Source organism: Meleagris gallopavo, chromosome 9, assembly GCF_905368555.1.
Source record: "Meleagris gallopavo chromosome 9, MGAL_WU_HG_1.1, whole genome shotgun sequence".
In the NCBI taxonomy this organism is placed as follows: Eukaryota; Metazoa; Chordata; class Aves; order Galliformes; family Phasianidae; genus Meleagris; species Meleagris gallopavo.
The window spans coordinates 7,219,512-7,246,509 of NC_139412.1; the positions used below are offsets into that span (position 1 = coordinate 7,219,512).

At 36.3% G+C, this 26,998-nt stretch overlaps 1 long non-coding RNA gene across 2 annotated transcripts in view; it reads left to right on the forward strand.

Annotated features, from left to right (window-relative positions):
* LOC116216941 (uncharacterized) overlaps positions 1 to 26,998 on the forward strand; it is a 254,001-nt gene that overhangs the window by 208,141 nt on the left and 18,862 nt on the right. The window lies entirely within an intron of this gene.

The window sequence follows — 26,998 nt, forward strand, 5'->3', positions numbered from 1 at the left end:
CTTATGAGAGTAAAGAATGAAAGAAGGAGCTAATAAATGGGGAGAAAAAACAGTATAGATACAATTCTGTTAACAGAATGGGGTAAACAGGTTGCAGATGCCTGTATCCACATAATGTCTAGTGCTTCTCTGTGAGTAAAATCTTACATCTGAAATCTCTAGGTACACTTAAGGTATAACTAATATACTAATAAAGAAAGTACTACTTTGGTCAAGATTTTTTTTAAAACCTGTACAAGAAAGATTGACTTAAGAATCTGATTCCATTACATATCTCTATCATTAGATGTAGGTTCTAGCAGTAGGTTCTTATTTAACATGTTTATATTTACTGTTAAGTTGAGATGAATAGAAAAATTGGACCTATGAAGTTGGTATCAGAAGATCTTTTTGAGTCTGCATAGGTGAAGAATTGCATCTCCTCACAGTGTTGCCATGCTGTCTCTTGAGCTTCAGCTGCCTATAGAAGAAAGTAGAGAAGTTTTTTATTTCCTTGACGTTTGAACATTTGAACATCTCTAAGTCACAAATAAGGAAAATAATAGAATTTTTAATTAAATGTTGCTTAAGAAATGTCTTAGTGAAGTCAAAGAATGATAATCACAGCTTACAGGGATTAAATAGTAGGTGAAATTCGGTTTATAGTTATAAAAAGGAACAAATGGAGATGAATATGTCTCTGTCCTCATTGCACTTTCAGACATTTTCAGTCAACACGGTTTCTTTAAAATTTTCTAATCTATTATTTAGAGCTAATGACTTGATCAGTCCAGTGGCAGGGAAAAATAGTAGAGATGACCATAAATTTCAATTACATCTAAACGTAACTGATCCTGCTAAAGGCGAGATACACCCTACTGGAGAGCAGAGATTAGCATAGTTGATTTGAAAAATGCTGTGAATCTTTGAACATGAGAGCATTTGGGGACTATGGGAAACATCTGTGTTTGTTTAGTTGCCTTAAATGCTCCCCTGCGAGGAGGGTAGTTTCTGAACCTAATAGGTACGAAATTGATGAACCCCTGCTTGAACAGTGGTTGCAAAACAAACCTTTTAGAATGATTAACAGTCACCATGCTTTCATATCTTGGACCAATCCCAAAGCTCTGTACAAGAAGACACAAGTTTTCACTAGCAAGGCCTGCATGTGATGTCATGTATCCATTCAGGATTGCAACTTCTGAAGGTGATAAAAATTCCTCGAATAAGCCAGATACTAACTAGAGAGGCCCGCTGGGTGGATGTGTGCAAGAAATCTATTCATCTGTGTGTGGCAGGACCTCACATGATGCCTCCCTGAAGAATTTTTCAAGTGAAGGTGGTAGAAAAAAACTTTTATGATGTTTCTTGGCAAAAATTCTCTCCTGTTGTGCATCTGTGTTTTACTGTGCCACTGTCAGCTGTGATTTGTAAAAATCACTAAGAGATCTAATTGCATCAAGCTGTAATACATAATGGAATATTAACTTCAAAAATTGGAACTATACTTTCTGGAACTACCAGCCTATAAGCTATAGTATTACTGATTAAAGGTCACTGAATTCACTGAATTTGGGAAAAAAAATAAAAAATAAATTCCCAAAGTCCTTAAGTTATGTAGTATCAAGACATTTGCAATAAACACATTTAATCTTAGGCATAGTTTTTCAATTAAAGTAGAGAACAGAAATTCGTGTGAACCTAAAAATCAACCAGATATTTAATATCTTTCCAGCTGTTTATTTTTCTTTTAAATACCTCCAATATACATATTTCTGTTTCCGACACTTAAGGCTTATTCTCTATTATTGTATTTCTGTGAACAACATGTTCTAATGGTAGCTTTGAGTCATCTCTTCCCTATTGAATCTCTAGTGAAGGCTAGAGGGGCCTTCAGGTGGCTGAATTTTATTCTGTTTTCTGTAACCTTTCATCAGCTCTTCTTATTATTTTTTTCATCTAATACTGAAGACAGTTTTGGGGTAAGGCTTCAAATAGCTGATGATGTACTGTGTTGTCATGCCTATTTGCAGCTGCTAACTTTTGTATTACATTTCTAGTTTAATAGCAAACCATAAATAAGAATGCTGTTTTCCAGTTTTTGTGATTTTTATGCTTTTTGGGAGAATCAGAATAGTTATGTATTCCCCAGTGCAGCTAATGATTATGGTGCCTATGAGTTCTCTCCAATGACAATCTTAATCTCTTGATATACATGCATCTCTTACATGAAATATTAAGTAATGGTAAAATGTGTATGTAGGGTTTCTGGTAGAAATTGTCCATTGACTTTGTTGCTGGAAGATGTCCAGACTTTGTTGATAAGATAGTTAGTACTAGATTAAATTATGAATGCTATAGCAATGCAGGAGTAGCAATGCCAAAAAGTCTATATGCAACTGATTTGGTTATAACGATGTAAAAAGTGAATTACTAATAAATAATTTTTATTATTATTATTATTTTTAAGGATGATACGTTTTCCAGAAGCAACTACTTACAGCGTCTAGAAATACTTTATTTAATTGCTCAGTGGTCAGACAGGCTGGCCTGTAGCACACAAGTTGCACTAATTAATTATTTGTATAGCAGTAGACCTTGGAGACAAAAGCATCTATATTTTCTTTTACTTAATTCTTCTTTACAATGGGATAATGTCAGAAACATTAATAGAATTATTTCTGATTTTGAGTTGCATGAGATGTAGATTGTTCTTAAAGAAATATTTTTAGAAACACATTCTTGGGATGCTTGCCTATATTGCAAAAACAATATAGGATATATATTCCTTCTTGCTATCACAGGTGTTTGGATGAAAATATGGGGGGTAAAGCCTCAGAACCACTTGGGAGAAACATTTAAAAAGAGTATTCAATTTCTCAAGCAGTGTAGCTTTCTGTTGATTTCACAGAACATTCAGGAAACGTTTTAATAAACACTGTAATAAGCAAAAAGAGGGCTGAAATTAAATATCCATACAAAAAGTTACAGAAGAGTGGCTTCATGTTTAACTATTTCTGGATGTTGTGGAAAAAAATACAAACTTGTAATAAATGTTCACTTTTTGGTATAGAATACTAAACGTCTTAAAAATCTGGTACATACTTTAGGGGATAGGTTAATTCTGAGAAGATGCTTGTTCATTAAGGAAGTGTTCACTGATGTGCATATTTTACTTTGGGACACCAAAGATAATATGTTACAAAAGAGTCCTATTAAGTATACTGGGAAACAATACATTAGTCTAAATCTGCAAACATCTAAAGCAATACATGATGAAAATGGGTCTTGCCTACTGCTGCAGATTCAGTAAAACCAGATAGACCTTTAATTTTTGTCACAGTGTGTGTCTTTGTACTGAAATACAAGGAAATAATAGAAAAATAGTAACATACTTCACTGAGTGGAACCAGGAGTTGGACTCAGTTATCCTTTTGGGTCTTTTCCAGCTCAGGATATTATTCTATGGTTCTGTAGTTCTGGGCAGAGCAACTAGCTTAGGTCTTGGCATGGTCCTACGCTGTCCTTCTGCTTGCTGGATTTACAGTCGTCTACATCACTTTATATGGTCACCTTGTTTTTGTAACTCTATTCGTCATTCTTTAAACTAAAAATAAGCACTGCTTTAATTCCCTCTTCTCTCCTTTTAAGAAGGAAGGAAGTCTTGGAACAAAATTTAAAAGCCAATATCATAAGCTTTTAAAACATATGCTGCAATATGTCAATAGAGAGAGGATCTTATTACCTGTTATTCTTACTTTCAGTATGTTATACAGTCTTCTGCATCTGTTTTTCAGCCCAGTTGATTGTGCTTGGCTTTCTACCATGTCACAGCAAGTATGAATAATGGCAAGTCTTTATTGCTTGCTTTTATAAAGATAAATCGAAATTTGGTTATATGTTCCCTAGATTGCTCATCTTTTTAATGAAATGAAATAATTGCTGTGGCATATGCATATACAGGAAGATGGTATTAGAATTGGAAAGAGTTGGATTTTGAGAAGGAAAAAACTGTCTGCAGTTGAACTTCATTGTTGGCCAAAAAAACCTTTGCAGTTAATAAATGAAAGCAAAGTAAGCCAGGCAACCTACACAACCCTGCAATATTGTGGGTGAGTTTCTCAGGTAACGGAACTTGGCAAGAATTTGCCGGTGTTTCCAGTGAGGTTAAAGTTTTCACTGTCTGTACAGAACTAAATAAGAACATCAGGTAAAAAATGCAGAAGTCATCAGGCTAATATTTAGAGTATTCTGTGTGCCAGGATAACGTCTTCAACTGTCTTTAGAGAACTCCTTGTCCTACCTTTATGATTTTGGAAAATACCATATCCGTGATGTTTAATTCTGGATAAACGTACCCAGGATATTAGGCCTATGCTGAAGATTTAGAATGGAATCCATTCTTCACACACATTGTTTAGATCAGCATTTTGATTGCATCTGCACAGTGACCTGTAAGTCCTGAAATGAAATGGTATTGCAGAGTGATTGCAGTTTGTCTGCACACAGATAGCAACAAAAGGCTCAGAGGCAGCTTGAGATCTACTTTGAGTCATGAGACATAAAAGGTGAGCAGGCTTCACTGCAACACGGATTTCCTGTCTTAGTGAGCAGAGCTGCTGGGATAATCTCATTCCTCTAGCTGTTGAACTGTAATTTTCCTTTTCTGATTTTTTAAGATGAAATAGCATAGCAAAGATAACTCCTCTTTCCTTTTGAAAAGGAGACTGTGTCTGAGATGGGGAGAAAAGAGAAGGGACTTGAGAGAGAGCAAGGAGAGAAAAGATGGAAAAATGGAGAGGACCTCGGAAGGATTAGATTTAGAACGCAGACAGAAGAGGAAGGAAATGAATGGATCTGTCCACATTTTTCCCTCCAACTTTTTAAAGTTTTCAGTTTACCTTCTGTTCCAGTATAGTGGGAGGAGTAGATAAACAAAACGCAGATAAGATTTTAAAAAATGGGAATACTTCATTTTGTTCTTACTCAAGGGATACACTCACGAGAAGTAAATTTCATTTTAGTTTAAATCCTGTTGACTTATCTTCCTATTGTTGCTTGCAGTTCTTTTGGTTTAGTTTGGGGATTTTGTTCCCGTCTGAAAGAAGCTTCTTTGTTTCCTTTGTCTTCTATATGCATTTTATGATGTAATAGTCACAGCAGTGCTTTGGAAGTCTGAAATCATTGTTTGTTTATGATAATCTTCCATCAATATAGATAAAAAAGGAGCTGGAAAAAATCCTGAAACAAAGGCATAGTATGTTTTGAATGCATACAATTTTATCAGTGATTGGCTATACAGTCTACAAGGGCTGCTCTGAAAGTAATGCCTCCTATTTTATTATGTTGGCCCACAACTTCAGAGGCAGACCCTGGTGATCTGGCAATAGAGTTTGAACCTTCCTCACTATATTCCATTACATTCTGTTGCTGTGTGGTAGATGACAGCAGAGGAGCAATCTGACAAAATGATGGCTGACATAGAAGTGCATATGAAGCACTGGTGTGGAATTGAATTCCTGCATGTGGAAAATGCTGACATCCATTGGTGCTGAACATTTATGGAGGCCAAACAATGGATGTGAGCACAGTAAGGCTGTGGGTGGTGTGTTTCAGCAGTGGCAACAGCAACACAAAAGACAAGCCAAATTCCAGATGGCAATGAATTTTTATGAACATGAGCATGAAGGCTCTTTTTCATTGTGGCAAAAATGCATAGCTAATGGTGATGCCTATGTTGAAAAATAATGTTTTGTAGCTTGGAATTTGCTTTATCAAATAGTGTTATCATGCTTTTTGTATCAGTTGTCATTTCTATGGAAATAAATAGGAGGCATTACATTCAGAGCAACCTATGTATAAGAACAAGAATGTTCATACCATGAAGATTTTCTGCTTGCCTGGCAAAGCTTGGAGCAAAGCTGAAATCAAAGCAGCCTTACTTACTGAAGCAATTTCATTTTACCTGAAACACTGAGGCTTAAATTATAAGCTTCAGGATGACTCAGTGTAAGTAATGCATGCATATAAACTGCATAATTTTCCTAGTGTATTTTCACAATCAATATAACTGTGTTTAAAGTTGAAACCTTAGGTCATTCTTCTAAGCAGTGAATGAATAACATATTTTTTATCAGAGGGAAGCTGCTCTATGCAAATAATATCTGACTTGAATATTTAATAGATTGTACAGTAGGAAGTAATTGCCAACTAGTGGGGCATGCTAAAATGAAAGAGAGAAATACAAAAATAACAAGTCCTATCAGATTTCGCTTATAGTTTTTTTCTTAACACTAGATGGTCAGACAGGTCTTGATGTAATACATGAAATAATTGTAATAACCTTTGTCCAGGTTCTAAATAGTAAATATTCCTATTAAATAGCTGACCAGGAGGTTAGCTGATATGTATATGTTAGTCCATCACAGATACAATGTTTACTGAACATAAACTTATTTGCCTGAGATATTTTCCATCTTGTTAACATCTCTGCTTCTCATTTAATACTTTATTTTATTTGCTTTCATCTTGAATCTTCAACTCTTTCATTTGCCAAAAAGTGCTGTTGGATTTGTATGGTGCCTCACATAGAGGGGCAATATTTTTACTCATTACTTTTCATGATAAATAAGTATATAATAGCAATTCTGTAACAACAAAATAGTAAATAACAGCACACTAACTGGCATACTATGCGTCTGTATTTTCACTATTTCACTGGGTTAACTGAATCTTTACAGCACAGAGTGTGTATATAAGAATCAGCAGCACATTTGGGGGGGAGTGTTTAGCATTTCAGTGAAATTTCTCATATCTGAACAGAAGCAGTAGTTTTCTCCACCCTGATCACTTTTTCCATTCTCATGTTACTCTTCCATTTTGGGAACCCCAGGGCTCAAGACTCAAAGCTGAGGAAGGCTTCACTGTGTTTTCTTATAGTAAAAGACCAGCTGATGATCCTGGGCCTTTTCTTGTATTATGAGTATCTTCTAGAAAGTTTACAATAAAGGTGGTGTCCAGTAACTATTGCAAGTGGATGACTAGATGTGAGAATGTTCTTTAATGTGGACACAAACCTTTCTGGGCTTTATGGCAGTGTGGCCATGAAAAGAGTGTGGAGGACAGCTTGAATGCGTGCAGCATCTGGACCATAAGCTGTATGTATTGCCCAGGAACAGGAATTCTCATGCCATGGACTCTCATACCTACCCACAGAGTCTCTTGCACATTTGTGAAGGGATTGAAATGCAAAGCATTTCTTTTACTTTGTACCCTCTTCTGTTAAAATAAGCTTGCACTAATTCAGAGGTCAGTGGATGAAAATTTTATGCCATCCTCATTACATCCTTATTGCCCACGGGAACCCGAAATTATGGATGTTATAATGAAGATAATTAGAGTAAGCTCTATTTTAGCTGAAGGCAAAAGGCCTTAAATCAAAAGGAGAATGTTGTAGTGCCCTTGAAATTGGGGTGAAGATTACAGACTGCCTACTGGCGTGCCAAGCGTCTAGACTCACTACTTCAAAAAAAATTGAAGAAGATTACTGTGGGAGCTGGTCTTGTATGAGCAGGCTTGTGCTTGGGGGCAGTACATGCATTCCTTAACTCATTCTGCAGATTCTGCTGTATCTGATGACTCCGGTGTGGGCTGGGATTCCCACTCCTGCATGATTTCTTGGAGGGAAATCTTAATCTCTTTCTTAATGTATGGATGAAGAGAAATTGATGTGACAAAGACTCTGTATACCTAAATTTGTAAGAAAGATTTATCTTACTCTTTGACCTCAGATGTTTTTGTTTAGCAAGCCTTTGCATTGCCTTTGCAAAAGTTATATTGCCCTTTCTAAAGGTGTCACAAAACATCTTTAACTGTAACTTTTAGGAAATTATCTATTATTACATATGTCTGTATCTGTTAGGAAGTTTATTTTGTTTAAATCTGTAGAATGCGAGAAGTGTTTGTATGTTCACTGCCTGAACCTTGCACTCTCAGGCATTGTTTCTCTCATGTGAGATTTAGAATGGATTTATATTCCATGCTATATTTCTTAGTTATGCATATTTATGCTGTAGAACATGAAGTCCATCTATTCACTGAGGGGACTTGTGTGATGTGGTCATTTTCCTGTTCTGTTACCAGGAATGGGATTTGGAGCAGATCTCCCTTCTTTCCACTGCCCAGCTCTAGTCTCATTGCAAAGGCTTTTGATTATTCTTGTACTGAGCTGGATGCTGATGGGTGAAATCATTTGTGGCATTATCCACCACTTCAATTCACTTCTGCTAAACAATGAAATCTACTAATAAATTGAACAGACAAGCAAAATCTCTTAAACATGCTCTGGAGGGCTCTACCTATTTTCTTTCTACTCTCTTGACATTTCTTTTCTTTATGTGTGAGCTGCTGCCAATGACAACATTTGAAAACCAACCAAATAAAATAAAAAATACTGCACAGCATCTGATAAAGAAAATATGTGAAGCTGATCGCAAGGTCCGTGACTTTATTTTCTTTCACTTAGAGCTGGGGCTAGAATTTCTATGGGATCGATATGTAGTGAATTCTGGGTGTATACTGGGACAATGTTACTAATTTCCACAATCTGAAAAATATATATTTTTTTCCTGTTTTTGTTTTTTAATTGTTTTTTTTATTTTCATTGGTTTGGTTTTCTTTAGTAAAATTGGCATCTCCAGCTTGTTGGAGGTGCTGGGTTTTTATTTTTATTTTTATAGATTAAAATCTGAAGGAAGGCAAGGCTTGTCCCACATAGATGAGGGAGAAAATGGGCATACACAGGAAAGCATGATCTACGATGCACTCCGTCATGGCATGAGCTCTTTGGCACAACATATGGCAACAGAATTACCTTTGTACTACCCAACTGTGGGATATAATTTATCCAGTCTGAGGGACTGTAGTGGCAGGCAATAGATTTGATACTGCACATGTTCTGCATGCTAAAATGTCTCTGAAATGCAGAACTGTGTAGCACTGCAGAGCAGTTCTGGCTATTACTGGCAAATCCCTGTTCTTCCCTTATGATGTCACTTATACTATGACATCCTGCAATGCTAATAAAAAAAGATGTGGTAACGTAACTGCTGGAGAAAAGTGAAAGAGAAGTGATAAACTACAACTTTTACAGTGTGCACTGTCAGCTAAAGAATGAAACAATTTTAGTCTTGAACATTAAGGGCATGGAAAGTGCTTTGAGATTTATACGAAAACAATACTTCAGACCATTTTACAGTATCATTGTTTCAGATGCCTAAAATTAAAACAGTGTAGTACAGTGTTACTTCAATAATTCTGTTCATTGGAGAACAGGGATTTTTATTTGGAAAGTAAAATATCATCACCACTAAGGATAAACAATAGATTTTTATGGCTGGGCTCTTGTATTTTTAAGATGATTTACTTCCCTTTTCACTTTCTACCTACTCTAGAGGTCTAAATATGCAGACCGTATTGACCTTCAGTATGTCTCCAGAACCTAAACAGAGAGTTGAAATCTTGTTTCTTCTTGTAGAAAAAAAAATTCTGTGGTGTAGTTTTTTTTAAAAAGCCATATACTATCCATAACGTGTCTCAGAATTGTTGGGAATGATCTCTAGAATTTCTCAAAGGAGAGATTTGATTTTACAGATCTAGTACAAAATACCTAATAATAATCAGTCATTTGTCAGCTGGAAAACAAACCTGCTTTTTGCTTTAGCAGTAGGTTTTTTTATGACCTTAGAAGATTTAATTTAAAAGAATTGTACTTGATGTTCTTTATGCAGTGTACAGACTACAGTAATGCCATAATAACCAGGGCTGACACTGCTAATAAACAGTGATTTTGATTGGTGTTCTGTCGTTGACTTCCTTGCTTAGGAAAAGGACTGGTCATCTTTTTGATGAGATGCATATTTATTTAGTTAATTTTACTGACAGCATTGTATAGAAGTTAGAAGTCTTGGTGACAGACAGCTGAGACCTCTCTGCTGAATTAAGATTGGGGTGTGTGTATGACGCTTAACTGTTTGAGAATGGGAATGAGATGTGGTAACTAACAGGGTGGACTGGGGTTGGAGGGTGGCTGATGGCAGAGGATCTGATGAGGAGCTCAGCAGCTGTGAGCAAAGTGAGATGGATGGTGCTGGGCTGCTCACAGGCACTGTGTCAGAGGCAGCAAATTAAGGCAGCGGAGCAGAAGGATTTCTTATGCGCACTGAGGTTCTCATAAAATACTCAACATAATACTGAATGTGACCCTCATACTTAAGTCAGTGTATTTTTTTTTTAAAACAATAGCAACAACAAAAAGGTTGGTCTTTATTTTTCTTCTTCTTGATGATCTGCATTCAAGAAGAAATTGGTTTGGACCAGAGTATGATGCCCATTTGACATACTTTAATTTTCTGTAGAGGACAGTGAACTGGGAGTTGATGTCTATCGGCTTTGAAATAATACATGCACAAAAATCACCTCTGTTTTGAAAATGAGATGAATTTCTGTAAAATATTTTTTAACGAGGGAAGCTTTTACTTCCTATTTGAGATGAACGTTCTGTAATAGTATTTCTGATTAATTATACAATTACAGTAATTTAACAGCAGTCATCAAAAAGTGTATTTTAAGCTTTGCTTTACACTGTTTTTTTTTTGTGTGTGGTTTTTTTTGTTTGTTTGTTTTGTTGTGTTTTTTTTGTTTTCCTTGTTTCTTTATTCTGAGATAGCTAAACAATGTGGAAATGTTGTTGGCCTGTTGACCGGTACTGACCTTGATTGCATAATTCTCTTGGTTTACTGAAGCACAGCTCTGAAGCTGACATATATATATATTTTTCTTTCAGTAAAAGGTGGTAACTGTTGGAGGTAGATATTTTCATTTCTTGGGATAGTAGAAATAGCAGTGCCAAACAGAGGCAGGCGAATAGATGTTCACAAGGTTTATAAACTACTTCTTTCTGCAGTGATGTGAATGATAGCAGTTCAGTTCTGATGCCTTAACATGAGTTTGAAGCATAAGAAATTTCCTTGTGATCCTCCATACACAGTCTGGGGATTTTATTTTCTAGCTTCTGTTGGTATTAAATCTATGCATTCCAGTGTGGCCACAGTTAATCAAGAAGTTATGATGAAGCAATTATCCTAGAGAACAAGTATTTATGGTTGGTAGATTATAGTTATAAGTGGGAATAATGAGGGGTGAAGGAGAGCAGTTCTAGCAGTGCTCATGGGTGTCAACCTGTTAGCTGAATGTAATGGTTTTATGGCACTTGGGAAACATTTAGGACGGCATACAGCTGCTTCGAAGGGGAAAATAAGAAAAAAGTCTATACTTCTCTTTTATACCGTACAATTTTGCACTGGTATACTAGTCCTGCTACAGCAATTGCTCATTCTGAGTCATTTTGCATTCAGCCTAAACGACCGAATGGCTTAATAAATCTTTTTTTCTAAATTAATGTATCTTTGTGTCTAAAACTTGCCTTTGGGAGAGTCTTCATGGTATTTCTACTCTGACAGTGTTAAGTTGATTTGTGTATCCACACTTAGATGTTATTGGAATTGATGAAGTAAATGCTCATTATTTCCTCTGACATGGATTTGATAAGCGTACTTAAAATGTGTCCCCTGCAGCACCTCTGTAACGTAGAAGTCCCACCACAATGTGAATCATTTTCGACAAAAGATGAAGGTGCTTCTAACTTACTTTTCCTGTGGGGTACCTGCTGCCCATGGACATGGGATTTCTCCTTGACACCTTCCTCTTATACAAAGAGTTGATCACTGGACCTGAGAGAAGTGGGAGAAGTGATTCTGCTTATCTTATATATTCCCTCCTTTCACAAGGAATCCTTTTTTTTCAAAACGTGAGTAGACAAAGGAAGAGATAGGACGTCTCATAATAATGAGTGTGAGATATCAGCTAGCCATGTGCCTGCTCAAAGGGATTACCAGATATGCTTTATTTTTATAGTATTAGAGTATGGGTCTTGTTAGAATCATCTAGCCACTGGTCCACCATTCCTCTCTGGTGATACTTTTTATCCAGTTTCTGTTAGGATAAACATACAGTCCTGAACTCCTTCCCCTCATGAATATCTTTATAGTCACAGATAACATTGAAGAAAAAAAAAAATTCAACATTAAATATTCACTTAGTTATAAAATAGCCCTCAGTTCACAGTAGGTTGCATTTAAGGACAACAATTTTCCGTTGCAGGTTCTTGAATTTTCCCATCTAAGCCCATTATTTGAAAGCTTTGAATGTCATTTTTCAAAACAGCGAGGCACTTCAGCAGTGCACTTGACTATATAGGGCACCATTCTGAATTTCATGACCTTGATCACCTGAAAGAGAAATTCACTTCTCTGAGCAGTTAGTAAAGCACTGCATCCCATCTGCATTTCACGTGTGGCAGCCATTGTTTAACCAGCATACTGCCTGGAGCTGCTTCACATTTGTCTGGTTTGGACATCGGACATAGCAAACCTGCATGAGCTTGCAATATGCAATGCAGAGATACCTTAAAAGCCAGCATGATATAAAAAAAAATCAGAGAGATCATAAGAATTGAAAGTGTTTCATATATTTGGAAACCAGGCCACTCCTGTTTCAATTTCCTTCTGTAGATTGAATTTAGATATTCATATATGAAAATTGGGAAGCATTTTTATCTTCTAAGCCTACAGTGTGAGATGAAAAGTTCTTCTTTAAAGAACTATTTTTCTCCATCCTGCTGCTTTTTAAATACAAGCAACTCTTTTGAGCTTATTGTTTTTCTCCCTTTGGTTCCTCATACAGAAGATACCTCTTTCATGCTAACTACCTGTATAATACCTGTTTGTGGTGAAAGATAGCAGCCTTGGGGGCTGCACATCAATCATGTCAGAGATGGGATCCTGCCATGACACACAGCTGTAAGAATGTAGACTGTACACATTACAGTGAAGTCATCTGCAAAGTCGTGTATGTTCATACATTACCCCAGAATTAATATCAGTACTTAGGAATATCTAATCATGCAACTTATCGCATCACTGCATGTTATTGCTTTGTGTTGAGGTCTCCTTTCTGTGTCGTTAAATCAAACTAAAACAAGAAGTAAGCTTAAAATTGATCATTGCTGCTCTGGAAACAGTTGTGAGCTCCTTCAAAGTCTGTTTACGTTTGACATTTCTTGAGCAGAGTCCTTTAGAGATAGATAACTTTTTGTAGATCTTCAAACTGAAACTCAAGGCAAATTCAAAAGACTGCAGCTGTTATCAGGGAACTTTGAAAACAGGATTACTCTGCTTTAGTCTGAAGTTATAGTCCTGCATTTTTGAATTCTTCTAGGTAACTTTATGGTTATATTTCAAGGAGAGTATATTTCAAGGCTGAGTCTATGCATGGTTCTTTGAAACTATGCAGGCTTAAATCTGTCATGTCTTCACCACTGCAGTGAACTAAACAGAGCAGAGCCTTGAAATCTATCGGTTCTTTCAGAGTCTCAAAATTTAGAAGCAATTCAAATGTTCATAGACTATGCTGTTGGTAGTTTATATCTTCATTTGCAATAAATGTGATGATGAATTCACTGTGGAGGTGGATTCTGTGGTTGAACCTGTAATGTGTTTCACTAGGTTTGTCCAGTTTTCTCTGGAATTCAGACATCTCTTCTAGTTGCATTAGAACAGCAAATAGATACTTATTTTCTTGCTACTTTTTCTGAAACTACTTCTGCTTGGTTTCCAACAAGTGAGTTAGATAAAATGCTAAGTACATACAGACATAATGGTACTTTTAATAGCCTTTTAAAGAACACATTCTCTTACTAATTGCCAAATTTTCAGGTGCATCTAAGCCACAAATAACGTGGGAGCTAGAGTAAAAGTCCTTGTTTATGTTTTGTACTGCTCATAACAGCAAAATTATTGGTCACTTTCTTGTATTGCAATGTTCCTGCTGTCTTTCTACAAAGATGTCACTGTTGCAGCTCAATTTATCTACTAGGACTCTTTTTCCTTAAATGTGCTTATTCTCACTCTCAGTGAGGTTGCTGGGAACGACTTGTCTAGGACTAAATTGTCATTCCCTTGCTCTAGAAAACAGTCATGAAGAAATAAGACCTCTGAAACATTGTGGGAATTAAAAGTGCAGGCCGTGTAGAAATGCTGGATCTGGTGAAGAAATCAAAGTCCGAAGCCTTTAATACTCTTCCCTTGCATAGCCAGTAACCTCCCCACCCTGTAGACGACTTTCTAAAGCTTTAGACATCACTTGTCAATAAATGAAATAAAAACAGATTTAAACAAATGTCAATTAAAACATATTTTAAGTTGAAAATAATGAGTAAAAATGCAAGTCGCATAAATCACTGCCATTACCCCAGGCGTACACTGGTATATTTGTCATGAAGACTTGGCTGCAGTTGTGAAAAAGTTCCTATCCATTGAACGGATTTTCCGATTTACACCTCTGTAGTAGTCACACTGTAGCTTTCAAGAACAGTGTTCCCAGCACTATGAATTTATGTTTTAAAAAAGGCAGGTCTGAGTGGAAAGCAATGTTTCCAAAAATAGTTTAATTTAATTGTGTCCTAGAAGAAGAAAATATCTGGGATACTGTGGCTTGTCCTGTAATAGTGCTCTCTCTACTCCATCTTGCATATCTAAGCTGCTCTTTTGGCCCTCTTTGGGTCTCTAATCCTCTAGAAGTTGAGGAAACAGAAGCTCTTTACTAAATGGAATGTATACGTGGGTTCTTTCAATACGCAACTGTTGCTTTGGGGACATACTATTGGTACAAAATCTAGTTTATTATATATATTTTTTTCAAAGTGTTCAGAAAGCTAATATTCCAAATCTGTTTTTGATAATGCATTTTGGGAGTGAGAGAGGATATCAGATGAAAGAGAAGAATCGTAAATAGGGTGCTCAGAAAATGTTAATTAGAGCAAAAAAATTAATTAAGCATTAAGATGGCATAGAATAGTTGGAATCTTTCACATTTTTCTGTGTAGGGAATTTTGCTCATTGAAGACTTTTGTAATAGTGAAAATCTCAAAAGATTTTTTTTTAACATTTATTAGAACTTGCAATCCATGGTGGCCAAATGTCTGTTATAACTTGATTTTAATCGAATGAGATCTGGAGTGCAATTTGTTGCCTTGCCTGTTTCATAAAGATTAGACTGGAAGCATTCCTTTTAGTATTTTCCCAAATTGTTTTACAAAGGAAATAATAATAATGATAAAAAAAAATACTTTTAATCGGAAGAAAATAAATGTTTTGCCTACAGCAAGAAACATCGTTATTTGCAGTATCTATAGACAGTCAAAACACACTGCAGCTTTCCATACAACATTTATCTTGGCAATATATTTCAGAAAAATCACTCTAAGTATAGGCTAAAATATAGGACAGCCTTATCAAGAAATTTATGGGAAGTGGTACACCATCTCTAGAACAGCTTTCAGAGCTGCTCACCGAAGGGGAAACACATTCCTTAATCTTCCTGTATTCTCTGCAAACACGCATGCCAGCATGGATGACTGCGGTTTGATTTTAGGGAAGCCTGCTGCATTTGGTGAAGACAGTGCTTACTGTTGGGGTGTAGAGGTGTCAGTTGTTTATGGGCTGGTGTGCCCTGGTTCTGTGACTAGAGGGGTGGGAGGGACCTGGAGATCTGCACCCCGGGAAAGGGATAAAGCAGAAAAGGGTAGAGAGGTGGGTCCAGAAACAAAACAGTGGCAACGATCTGATGAGAAACAAACTAGTTTCTCCTCTGATATTGGAATACAAGATAACACACTATAATACAATATAATACCATATAATTAGAATTGAAGCTAATAAATCAAATAAAATGAGAGAGTGTCCAAAAACGGAAGGCCTTACTCTAATGCTGAGGCGAGATGTGCAGTCAGGATGAGCAGAAGGGAAGAGAGAAAGATCTCATGACTTTGCCAGGTGTTTTATCTCCTCTCTGAATGCAAAGTCCTCTGGGGTACGTAGTTCTCTTCTGGGACAAGTACCCAGAACTGGAGCATTAACCCAGTGCGCTACATGACGTTATGATGTACAATACCAATAACCAAACAACATAAAACCATGACAAGAGGGCAGCAGTAAGGGGAAGTAAGGAGCAGAAAGGAGCACGTGCTGATTGCCTCGGAACCTTCCCTCTGCTGGCCGGAGCAGCTGAGCTTGGAGGAAAGGCCCAGCGCAGGAGCAGGGCTTGGGCTGGAGTGTGAAACACCCTCACCGGCCTTAAAGCAGAATAAGGAGGAACACAGCCATGCCGCCTGCCTTGCTTGAGTGAAAAGTTCTGCTTAGGTCATTGGTGCTTTTGATTTTGGTAGGAGGAAATTGTTGAAAGCTGCTGTACTGCTTCCTTTAAAATGGTGCAGTAAACTGCCTGCCTTTAAATTTCCTCCTGAGGAAACTCCCTGGTGCCCTCCCAGGGCTGCCAAGGAGGGAGTGTGGGGTGGAAGGCTGACTCCTCTTGTGGTGCTGCCTTGCAGGAAAGTGCTGGACAAAGACGGAGGGTTAGGAGCAAGGGAGGTACTCTGTCCCTGGCAGGCAGCTCCAGGAAGGCAGCTCCGCCTGTTCCACCACTTGCTGCCTTCCCTGTGCTGGTAAGGGTTTGGGGTGAAAGAAGGGGCAGCAGCTGGGACTCCTCAGCAGTGAAAAGGCTTTGAATAGGCGAGGATTTATTCTGTATGTGAAGGTTTTCTGAAGTCTTTTCAGTTGTTAACACTCCTGTTAAAGCCCTCCAGCCTGGATTTTGCTCATTACTACTTTTTTTTTTGCTTTTTGTTTTTCTTTCCAAAAACTTGCTGCTTTTATCTGCCCCGGACAGGAGGTTGAGTTTTACTGTGAACTTTACTATCTCTGCTTTTCATGGTATAAAACCACTTTCTAAAAATCGGTGCAAAACTGCAGGAATGTCTGTCCCATTTGAAAAATAAATCTGCTGGACTATCTGTTGAAATGTTTTTCTGCAAATGACATTGGGTTTGACAGAGCTGACTACACTGCCCTGCATTATTGTTAAAAAGCAGCTTGAGGAAAAAAAAAAAAAAAAGATCTAAGGGAAAAGAAAAATGTAAAAAAGTTCTTTTTTTGTGTTTCTTGTAAACCTGCCTTCATCTTCTCTTCCCCTATGCGCTCGCCACTTGCTCATTTGAGGACGGCTGTTGATCTTTACTGCGCAATCTGAATAAAAACTATTGTTCTTGGAAATGTTAAATGACCTCATTCATTTAGAGACCAAGCTGGAAAGTAGTAATGCACAATATATGCTATGAAATATTAATTCAGGGAAAATAAGCAGTATGTTTCCTATGAGAGACTGAGAGTTTGCTATCAGGCAGAGTCTTGCAAGCTAACAGAGGCATTTTGGGAAGGGAAGGTAATATATTCTAGTTGCTATCTCAACTCTCCAAGTGACAAATACTTGGCAATGCATTTAGCTTTATAGAAGGAATATATCTATTATTGAGCACTTGCCACTAAGACCTAGAGAACACCCCATTCAAGATGGTGCTACAAGTTTTCTCATTCAGTATGTTGGTTGAATAAGCAGAATGTGTGAATGCTGAATTAAAAATTACAAATAATGATAGTTGATAGTACTGAGAAGCATTTTTAAAGAAAAAAAAAATAGTTGGGTATAAATCAATCCCTAATGTTTACTATGTTTTGGAAGTAGAAAGATTGTCTCTGGGGTAGCTGCTCATCGTCTTCCTGTTCCTTGTGATCATAGAAAACGAGAGCAACAAGGCACAGAGAGTACCACCTTTTTTTAGTGTCTTCTTCTTACCTGAGAGTATATACTGATGATTATTTCTGAGATCCCTGAGCAGGTCAGTAAGACTTGTAAGCTAAATCTGAGCCTATTCTTGAAAATGCAGGACAGACTCAGTTCATTGAGGTGTTTGTGCAAATAGTCTACAAAGTATAAGAAAAGTTAAGACTGTTGGATAGGTAACTAGATAACTAATTACTAATAATAATTATGAGCTGGCATGTTAGAAATGTTGAAGTTTGTTAGTAAACTGATTTTGCTTTTTAAATGCAATAATATTAAAACAAAACAAAACAAAAACAACCTCATGGTGGAGCTGGGTATGAAAAGCTGGCTTGAATAAGATGTAGTGATGATGTGGCTGTGCTTTGCGACTTCTGTAGAAGAATTTATGTTAGCACTGCAGTGTAAAGACTTAACAAAACTGTGATGAACTTGCAGAGAGTTTTGAAGTAACTTTCTTACCACCCTCACAAAACAAAATGAACCTTCCTTCTTCAGAAGGTATCAGTGATGAGCATTTATCTGTCTTCATGACTGAGTTGCACAAAAGAAAACAACAAACATCAAAGGTCGTGTTTTAAAGTATGAACTGACCATGTAATCTATCAAGTAAATGATAGCTTACTGTCTTTTTTTTTTTTTCCTTTCTGAAGAATTACTTGCTGTAAACAGTAAACTGAAGAATATTAGATTAAAATAAATTAGATTAAAATGAACTCTATCTCTAATGCAGAGCGATTGTGGTAGTGGTGTGTTCTGGCAGCAATGATGTATTCCAGAATTAGGGTTTGACTTCAGTTTGCAGCATAGTGGGGGATTGTTGTCAGTGGTTTGGTCTTCAGGTTAGCTGTTCCTTGGTTTTATGCAGATTGTTTCTGTCAAGAGGTAAAACTAATGAGAATGCTATTGGTTTATAAATGTTAGTGGAAAGAAATGCAGGAATATGTGTCCTCTCATCCAAAACTGATAATCAGACATCTGTAGTCACAGTCATTCAACCCTGTGGGATCAAATTTACAGTAAATCCAATTCTGCCGCTGTTAAGATATTTTAGATGCTTTTCTAAAAGTAACTTAATTTTCTGCAACTTTTGCATGAATATTACATTTTTCAGTGTTATCTTTTATGTACTTTTAAGTAAGTAATTGTGTTGGGCTTGATTCATTGCAGTTCAGCTTTAGCTTTACGCTGGTGAAATTCAATTGAATGAAATTACAGTGATGTGAACCTAAAATACTGCAGTAACGTGCTTAGGTATGTTGACGGAAAATAAAATGAGTCAGAGAAGAACAGGAACTTTGCAGAGTAATTATAAATATTACGAAGCAGAAGTTTCGGGTGCTGAGGTTTCTCAGAGAACTTCAATACTAACCTCTTTCTTGCTTTTGACATGTTTCATCTTTTTTGCTCAGCCTACTGCATCTGAATAATGAAATAGTGACTCTGACACTGAAGTGCTGATTTACTCTTCTCAACATATCACGCATTTTCCTCAATTTTGCATCTGTTTTCTTGCTGGCAGCAACCTCTTCCATCAAAACTGTCAGTGTTTTTTAGAGCCATGAATTTAAGGAAAAATAGGAAAAAAAAACTTCAAAACCTCTGAAGTGAATTTCTTTACCTCAGAAGCACTTCATAGTTTTCTATCAAGAAGATATATAGCAGAGATAGCTGAAAAAGAAGAATGGCAATTTAGAAGATCACTAGAAAGATACTTGCTGCCTGCTCTCAGCAAGGTGTCAGTATTGCCAGCTACAATGCTTTGGGGAAGGAGCCATTATGCTGTCGGTGTCACAAGAGGACAAAAAGTGGGGAAGATTTAGGATCGAAAAGGGGAACTGAGCTAAATGCCACTTCTATAATATACCTGTCAGCAAGCTGCTCTGGAGGAGAGAGAATAAAATAGTAGTGCCCCAGAAGATGCTCTTAGCTTTCTCTAGAATAAAATAATGTGTCTTACTATGCTAAAATGTCATTGTTATTTTAATTACCGTAAAGAACATATTTAAAGTGGGATGTTTTGAATGCATGCTGTAGCCAGGACAGTTTTTTATTTCTGCGTTGTAGTTTGTTTGCATATGCAACCACACAGAAAGCCACAGAAAAAAAATACTCATTAACTAAAAAGAGCGTAGCTGTTCCTGATGAACCGCATAAAAACTCTTCCATTTCATTAACTCTCTGAAACTTTTAAAAGATTCTCTTAGATTCTGAGAGTATGCCAGATGGAAATAGGAAACAGGAAGGATATTTGAGAAAGTCATAATAGCTATGAAGATCAGAGAGAATTTATGAAAAACATATAATTTGAATTTTATAAGCTATAAATCCTTAATGATAATATTGTTCTATGCTTCTCAATTTCATAATGTTCTATGAATTTTACAGTTCATTACAATAGAAACTAATTATTCTGTTCCCACATTTGTCTTCATGTAGAAGATCGAAGAAAAGCAGGCACTTCAGTGGCATAAATTTAGAATATTGAAATTTTAACAAGAAACTTTCAGTACAGTAGAGTGAGTATTCTTTTCAGTTTCAGTACTTTTATTACTGTTTCTAAGTAATGATAACTTAAAGAACCATTAAAATGTCTTCTTAAGTTATTTCCAAATAATTCAGAAAATAAAAACAAGGTTTGTTTGTTTGTTTCTTTGTTTTTAGAATGGTTTCTTTGGATTTATTTTGTTTGCATGTTAATGGGGTAGTAAATGGAGACACTGAAGATGTCTTCAGGAGGTGAGAAAAAAGGTAATTAGAGCTGATGGAAAAAAAAAAGGGATTTTGGAAACTGGAAATCCATTTCTCCAGAGTCTCAGTTTCATAACTCTGAATGTCAAGGAAATATTATTTGCAAACTGTATTAAAAATTTTTGGCTTGTGATGAGAGATCAGATCCTTCAGACCTATAGTACTTTCAGGTCACAGATGATGGCAGACGTTGTAACAGAAAATGGAATAAATTGCCTGGAAATATCACTGTTGTGTCCAGTTTGAAATACCAGGAGGTATGAGTGGCATTTTTTTGATTGTATAAAGTCCACTTAAATAGGCGTAAATTTGTTGCTGCTGAGGCGCATTCTAATCTTATTGTTTCCTTGTCTTCATTTCAAATTTAAGCAGCCACGGTTCATAATTCACACATTCCTAAATACATGTTGGTCCAGAGGATTAATATTTTCAGGTTCTATATTTTTGGATTGTGCTTATTTCATTTTCAACTTGAAGCTTAGAGTTGGAAATTTGTTTTTATGACCTCTGAGATTCTAAAGTAATCACTTTCTCAGTGTAAGATGAGTTGTCAAGTATGCCTTGAATAAATATTAATAAATTTGATATAGCTTCCCATCTACTTACATAATGAAGAAGCAAATTTCCCTTACCAAAGCAAGCAAGATTTTAGTGATCAGCTTTCCTAGAAATTACATTCTCCGCAAACTGTAATGATAATCAGAGATAAAAACATGGTTTTCCGAATGTGAAACATTCTAACTGTGGTAAATTGTTGTAAAGATCTGTGTTTAATGAGAGAAGCACACACATATTGAAGAGTTTCCAAAGTTAAAACCTAAGTTGGTGAAGATCTTCAGAAAGTATTGTGCACACAAAATCCCTGCTGTTCTAATTCTTCAATATGTGCAAAATGGAAGACAATAAATCAGGCAAAAGAGTGAGAGGATTCCCATTTTCTAATTATTATCTGCTGATTTGGAGAGTAACACAAAGTTTTCTGGAAGAAAAGGAAAGAGAATCATAATTCTTTCATATGTGAACTTTGTTAAGCTTTTTCAGAGCAAAGTTAACCACGTCAGCTTACATCCCATTTTGTACTTCTCTACATGCAACGTATTCACATTTACCATTATGCTTTTTCAGTTCTTCCTGGAATGGCCAGGAAGGATTGAATAAGGTTAACAAGGAGATGATGTCCTGAAGTTTGCTTCAGGATACAGGCTGTATAGAATTTTTCATAGTACACAGCAATCATTCAGAACCGAATATTGTTATTTTCTCTGACTTCACCTTCATAGCAAAGGTTTCCCTGTTTTCCTTAAATCAAAATTGCTGGGTTGTTTTGTTTTGGTGTTCATTTTTGTTTTGTTTTGCTTTTGTTTTTTTAATTTGTGTGCTGTACTCACCATATCAGATTTTCTATGTAAAGATGCAGACTGCTGTCTCTTAAAACGATCCTATCATTTCCCCTGTCCAAGAGTAGGGAAAGCCATGATGCTGGCAACTGATATGGGATTAGAGAAAAATTCTGAAACAAAAAGTTCCCACTGACAAATGAGTATCTCACTAAAGGCATTGGAAGCCCTTTTATTTCCAGCAGGCATCAAGCTGCTTAACTGTCAAAGGATACTGAGTGACCACCATTTCTAGCCTGTAGGCATATGGGTGTAAGGTGAAGAATCCATGTGTTTTTTATGGTTTCTATATTGTGTAGTGAAAAGGATCTCCACATTTAAAGATGAAAATTCACATGTTAAACTTTTTAGAAATGAAATCTTTTGGACTGTTTAGCCATTATCAGCTTTAGTGCCAGCAAATTTGTTCCCCTTGGTGATTTTAATATTCATAAAATTAACATTAATGACTCCATACACAGTGAATTTCTATCACAGTTCAGATTCATTACATCTTTTCTAACATATTCAGCTCCTTGGTCATTTTCTCAGCCTCAATGATATGGTGTAATGTTTTTCCAGTAAATTGAATAGCTACCTAATCCCTCTTTGATCATTTTATAGTAAACTGTGAAGTTTATTTCCAGAAAGCAGATTGTTAACTATGAAAATCTGTGAATTATTTATCTCCTAGAAACTATTTTAATGCTGATTTAGTTGACAAGTATATTTTTATGTGATGGTTTTAATTAAGATTTTCAAAAGGTTTCCAAGCTTATGCTGTTACCCCATGTACATTTTAAACTGAAAATTTGTTGGCTGCTTTGTTTTCTGATGATTTTTTTTTTTTTTTTTTTTCCCCCCCCTGGACGAGAGAAGGTGTTTTATGTATGAATAATGTTCTCATTGACTTCTTATTCCATTCCTGGGGTCAGTGGCTTCTTTCTCACCTGATTATTTTTGACCCTGGTAAGTAACAGTGAAGGTGGAAGAAAAAGCAATCTGAGACAGAATGTACACAGTAGTAATTTCTGGCAATGTGGAATTGAGAAGAGATAAGTATACTGCAATGAAAGGTTGATTAGAAGAATATGCTGCAGAGTTGCTGCAGAGTGATAAGCTGTGATTCCTTTTTGTAAAGAGACTACTCAGCTCAGCAAGAGTGAGCTTTGTATTCTTAACATTTCTAGCTAGGAAATTACTCTATCCTGGAGGTTTTTTGCCCTTTAAAAAGCAGAAAGTAATGGAAAATTGTAACTATATTATATTAATTGTTGGCAGTAACCAAACCTATTTATGCTGCAAAGCTGGATGATTTTTTTCCAGCTTTTTCTGTTACAAAATATTGTTCCTCCGTGTTAGCTTGTGTTAGCATTTGCTTGTGTCCAGCTCCAGATACAAATCTGTTATGCAGTTTGGTCTGTAACACACTTCCCAGTGTACAGTATTCTGTTTTTGTGCATGAGTAGAAGTAAGAGAGACTAACGTTTCCTCTAAACCTTTTATGGCCTAGTTCTTGATTTTGACATTTAGTTTTCTGTTGAACCCTTTTAGAGGTCACGTGAGGTTTTATTGAGGTTGTAACAAACTCCTTAAGAATTGGTAGGCTTTGGTGCCACAAACAGTGAAATAGCCAGCAAGGTCTGTCTACTTGCCCTTTTTTCAGCTACTTGCATGATACTGTTCTGGTTTTGCTTCTGCTATTATATCGAATAGTCAAGAAGAATTCAGGCTATCACAGACCAGAAATCTGCATTAATTAGAATGGAGGATGTCTCACTCTAACAGCAGTATCAGTATCACTAAGTCCTCGGATCAAGCAATTTCAGACTGAGGTTGTGTTGCAAGAGCTGTTAAGGGATTGTCCTAGATTGTAATACCTTGGCATTAAGATTTTAACTATGCTTGTTATTTGTGAATATGCTGAGATGATTAATTACTAGATTAAAAAGAAGTCTTTGATCTTGCAGTATCTAATACCTGTTGTCCATGGAGACTGCTATTAAAAGAACTAAGTTCTGTAAAAGTTCATGTAACACCGGGCTTGTGTTATCTTTATGTAGGCCCTTTCATTAGTTGGAGTAGAGAATAACTGTTCTATATTAATTCAGAGCCCCAAAACCCTCAGAAGTCATCACGAGTTAGTAGAGCAGTATTATGCTACAGCAGGGCTTTAGGTGTCTCACCTCACTTAAGCTCTAGTGTAGATATAAAAATGGACTGAAACAGAACAACACAGCTGTGAGCTGCCTCTATGCGGGGAACACATGTAATGCACAGCAATTTACGTAAAGCCAAACAGGCTGGGATTTGCAGGGGAATCAGCCAAAATGTCATTTTTGAGTTCTTCTGGTTTCAGAAATTAACAGATCTCTCAGAGGTAGAAAATTGTTATTCTGTTTCCTGTGCATGGCTGAACTTCTAAGAGGGAAGATTCTGTTGGATTCAGTGATCTGATGGTGGAGCTATGGCCAATCTAGTTCTGCTGATGTGATGGAGTATGGAAAAAAGGGATCTGTGTTCCACTCAAAGCTCGTATAACTTGACTATCAGAATCACTTTGCACTGAAATACCATCCAGCAGTGACAGAGAGAAGGTGATGTTGTGCGTTTCACTTTCTGCTACAGGGATGGTAACATCTGGCCAAGTGATAATGAACAGCTGGGAGAAGTACAGCTTTACATTGCCCCAGCTGTTCGCTTAGCAAGCATGAGCCAGAGCCTTCAGCCTCGTACCGTGCTGTAACTTCATGACTTCACTAGGAGCACACTTCACATTCCTACATGATTTTTTCTTTGGATCCCTATTGGTGACAAGGGCTTCAGTAGTTTTTATTATTAGACTGGGTTAATGTGGCTGAAAATACAAGCTTTATACCATGCTAGATCACTAAGATATTTTTATATTAAATTTTAGTATGTGTGGAGAAGAGTCTGTCTCTATGTTGAAACACGAATGTGTGATTTAAACAAGCAATTTACATTTTCGGAATATTGTGTACATATAGAAAAATCAAATACAGTGGTGAAACTTTTTTTTTTTTTTTTTTCTTTCCCCAAAGTAACAGAACATTTTACTTCCTTCCTATAGAGGCAGGGAGTTTCTGGTATTTATAAGTTCATCTGCAGGTGCATTTGATCAGGCTTCTACTGTAGGAGCTTCTGGCATATCTGGCAGCTCACTGACATTTTCTTGAGGACTGCAGTGATCTCTTTTAGAGATCTTCATGGAGAGATCTGGCTGAGATATGAGAGCTAATGACTTGTGATGGACAGGAAGCCAGATCAGATGAGATTATGGTCTTTTCTGACCATAAACTCTTGCAATAATAATAATAACAATAAATCAGAATGCCTCAAAGTTTCAAGTCTGATTATTACAAAATAATAAAATGAACTTTGTCCTCCTCTTTCTTCACTGCTGTTGTTTCATAAGCTTACTTGGATAATTCATAATACGCAAAGGATTGATGTGCAGACTTATAGATTATGAAGAGAACATAAAACTTTTCTAAATCCTTGACTTCTAACTGCATAGAGTTTATACCATTGTTATTTTGAAGTTCTCTATATTGTTTTGATCACTTTTCTATATAACATCTATAAATCAGCACTTAAAAATATTTTTTTCAAAAGCACAAAATTAACTCCTGTGGCTTATAGTCTGGGTACAGTTATGTTCTTTTATCAGCATGGAAGTGATCAGTGCAGGTGGTGACCACCTGTGTAACCAAGGCATTAATTTTCTAACATGATGTGTAAGTTAAATGAGAATTATTAAATGCATTTTCAAATATTAAAACTAAGCACTGAAATATATACATACTCATGTTGGAAATACTCTTTCCTCAATTTTATTCTTTTTTGTTTGTGTGTTTTGGATCTTCTATTTGCTTTTAGTCTTGCAGCTAATCATTTACTCTTTCTTTTATCCTTATTGCTTAACTTTGTGCTCTATATTGCATATTCAATAGAGATGGGCAACTGAGACTTAAAGTAGAGATACGCTTTTCAGAAAGCAGTCCTCATTTAGCTTTTTAATGGTGAACCTTCCTGTCATATTGATCCGTTAGTAGCGTGCTTCAGGCACAACTGTGTCCTGTTCAGTACAGTCATTAATGGGTAAGCTACGATGAGTTATCTTGTGTGTTCACTGAATATTTCATAATAAAAGGTGGATTTTTTGCCCCAGTGAAGTAGGAATTTCAAAATTAATATCAATGGAAGTTTCAGAAAAATCTTTTTGTTCTATATCCTTAATGGTGTTTTTCTAATATAAGAAATATTTACTGTCATACTGGACAGAAAATTTAGCTGTTCAAAAGATCACTACCAAAAGATCTTTTCAACAATCAGGTGAGCTCAACGCTCACTTGAGACTATGTAGTTTTTTAGTTTACATCCCATCTTCCACATTTGAACATCTGCCTGCTAAACTGGCCAAATCAGAATCCTCCAATATTCAGAATACCGAAACTTGGGCTTCCTAGTTGGGACAGCTAAAGATATTTCAAACTAAGGTGATGAAATTTTGGCTTTTTTTGTGAGTCTGATACTAGGCATTCCTAGGAAGCCATTACAAACATGTTAATGATAAATGTAAATCAACAAAAATTGCACTTAATGGAGTGAATGTTCATCTCTGGCAGAAACATAAGCCATCTGTTTATATAGTATTAATCTTACCTGTAGTGTATCAAGAAGGCATTTTGATTTTTAGTAGAGTTTATTGAGCAGATAACATCAGTAGCTGCAGGCTAAAACTGAAAAGAGAGCTGGGAAGAAGGCCAAATACCAATACATAGTTCTAGTAACTGAGTGTGCAAAGATTCATGAATGCCTCTGGGTATACCCATACGTTACAGATGCCCATTTCCTGTATTTAGCTTCAGAAAGACCAGAAGCACCTTCTCTCCACATGTAACATTCTAAGCACTGTTCAAATATAACAATATCATATTAATTAAGATGAAGGAATGAAATTAAATTATTAACGTCATTTCCATTTAATTCCAAGATACATGCACAAGCAGTAGATATCCTAGGATTCATTTTTCACATCATTACAGTCTTCACCATTGTATCCAGGAAGCATCATA